Source organism: Erythranthe guttata, chromosome 6 (assembly GCF_056151865.1).
Source record: "Erythranthe guttata isolate IM_541 chromosome 6, IM_541, whole genome shotgun sequence".
Lineage (NCBI taxonomy): Eukaryota > Viridiplantae > Streptophyta > Magnoliopsida > Lamiales > Phrymaceae > Erythranthe > Erythranthe guttata.
Genome location: NC_142538.1, coordinates 16,505,135 through 16,507,787, shown reverse-complemented (window position 1 = coordinate 16,507,787; position 2,653 = coordinate 16,505,135). Strand labels below are relative to the sequence as shown.

Here is a 2,653-nt window from a genome sequence, read left to right as displayed (position 1 = left end):
ATTTTAGCTCCAAATTAGTGTTTTTTGTTAGTTGTGAACGGAGATGTGACGGCACGAAAAGTGAAATCGAGTGAAACATGATGGATAAAAATGAAGTTCTCCGTCAAATTAATTAAAAAAAATTGGTGACTGATTCGGTGAATAGATTAATCAACATCGTTTCAACAAACAATGAAGTTCGGGTATGGCCATGCAATTCTTTTTTTGTTTGGGCGGTGAAGTGCAAAATAGACGTAAGTTCAAGGGGCAAAAATACACTTAATTTAAATCCTATAAGTTTTTAAAAAATTATAAAATACTTAGATCTCGTTTCGTTGAGGAGATTAGCCATAATAAATTAAAGAGTAAATAGCATTAAACCACCTGAACTTTTTAAGTTTTTGCGGATCACCTCCTGAACAATTTTTTTTTGCATAAGTTCACCTGTACTCAATTAATTGTGCCACTTTGTCCTTTTTTACCCGTTTCCAGGTTAAAATGACTGGTTCTGAAGCCATGTGCGCTGCACATGCGAAATCCAAGGTTATTTTTGTCTTTTCTATTTAAAAATCCCTAACTCCTTTAATTTTTGGGTAAATTACACACACCCCCTGAGGTAAGCGTAAATAACTGTAAGGTCCCTGTGGTAGTGGTTAAAAACTCGAACGGGATAATGCATTGCATACATTATTCCAATAGGGTTCTAATGGACTATTACTTTTAGCTAGTTGTGGAGATAACATAGAGTTATGGGGAGTTATGGGGTGACATGGCTCCCCCAATATTTTTTAAATCACCCATAACTCTTAGTTGTCTTCACCACTTGCTGAAACCAATAGTCCATTAGAACCCTATCGGAATAATGTATCCAATGCATTATCATGTTAGAGTTTTTAACTACCTTTCAGGGGGGTGAATGTAATTATCGATACCACAGGGACCTTACAGTTATTTAAGCTTACCTCAGGGGGGTGTGTGTAATTTACCCTTAATTTTTTCTCCATTTCTCTCTTATCTCCATTATTTTCCCTCTTCAATTAGATAGAAATGAATTCCCTCATTCACAAAATATTTGCATTTTCGAGCATTTCAAATTACGTTGTCGGAAAAAAGAACACCCATAAATCTCCTCATTTGGCTGGGTTGTAATGCATGAGACAAACCTTGTCTCTCCATCTGAGATTTAGTATTGGTTTATTGCACAACATCTTCTGACAGGTGGGCAAACATAGTAACATGGACATGTAAAAATAAAAAATAAAAATAAAAATTAATAAACATGTGATAAATCATTAGTCCTCTTGTTCATGATCTTAATTGTTTTTTTTTTTTTTTTTTTTTTTTTTTTGCAGTCGTATCCTGAGATGGCTGATTTTTCACGGTCGGGACTATTCAAATGGTCGGGCGATGCACGAACATTTGACAAAGACGGGCCCTACATAGAGATGGTGACCACTCCGAATAACCCGGACGGTTTTATTATAGAGCCCGTTCTTAATCGGGCCAAAGGAATGCCCGTCCATGATCTTGCTTACTATTGGCCACAATATACAGCAATTAATTCTTCTGCAGATCATGACATCATGCTTTTCACGGTTTCCAAATGCACTGGCCATGCAGGATCAAGAATCGGGTATTTTTCGACAAAAAAATAAATTCTTCCTTATCAATCTCATGCAATATTATATAATTTGATCTTTACGGAATAAACGGTGTTATTTTCTTTATGTGAAGATGGGCGATTGTTAAGGATGAAGCAGTCGCTAGAAAAATGGTGAAGTTCATCGAAGTCAGCACAATCGGAGTGTCGAAAGAGCCGCAGAAAAGACTAAAGAGCAGCCACCATTCTTGAAATCATTTCCCTTAGCTGCTGCAAAAGTGATGACAACAAACTCGAGAATTTCTTCGAATACAGCTATAATCTAATGGCTGAAACGTGGAAGATTTACAAGTGTTCTTTTTCCCGACAACGTAATTTGAAATGCTCGAAAATGCAAATATTTTGGGAATGAGGGAATTCATTTCTAGCTAATTGAAGAGGGAAAATAATGGAGATACGAGAGAAATGGAGAAAAAATTAAAGGAATTAGGGATTTTTAAATGGAAAAGACAAAAATAGCCTTTAATTTCGCATGTGCAGCACACATGGGTTCAGAACCGGTCATTTTGACCTGGAAACGGGCAAAAAATGGCAAAGTGGCACAATTAATTGAGTACAAGTGAACTCGTGCAAAAAAAAATTGTTCAGGATGTGATCCGCAAAAACTTAAAAAGTTCAGGTGGTTTAATGCTATTTACCCTAAATTAAAGGTTGCGGCTATATGCAATACCAATTCCACTTGTGCAAGACCAAATTAAAGAAAGATTCCAAAAGATTCAATTTTATTAAGATGAAATGACATATACCCATAAATTAAATTAGCTTTTGTTTGCTCATACAAGACCAAATAACAAATAATGAAAAAAAAACGTGAAATTAAAAAAAACCTACCCCCCCACCCCCCCCCCCCCCCCCCCCCCCCCCCCCCCCCTTGAAACCCGACCATACCCCCAAGCTTCGCCACCGACCGCCGTTCTTGATGTCTTGTACATATTTTTGAAACCTTGGATGAATTTAGACAATAAACTGCGTCTTCGCATTCGCCTTTTGCTATAAAAAATAAATGAGTATTGA

At 36.7% G+C, this 2,653-nt stretch overlaps 1 pseudogene; it reads left to right on the top strand.

Moving 5' to 3' along the window:
* The first annotated feature begins 477 nt into the window (after positions 1 to 477).
* LOC105955425 (tryptophan aminotransferase-related protein 2 pseudogene) lies at positions 478 to 1,991 on the top strand (annotated as a pseudogene).
* Positions 1,992 to 2,653: the final 662 nt, after the last annotated feature.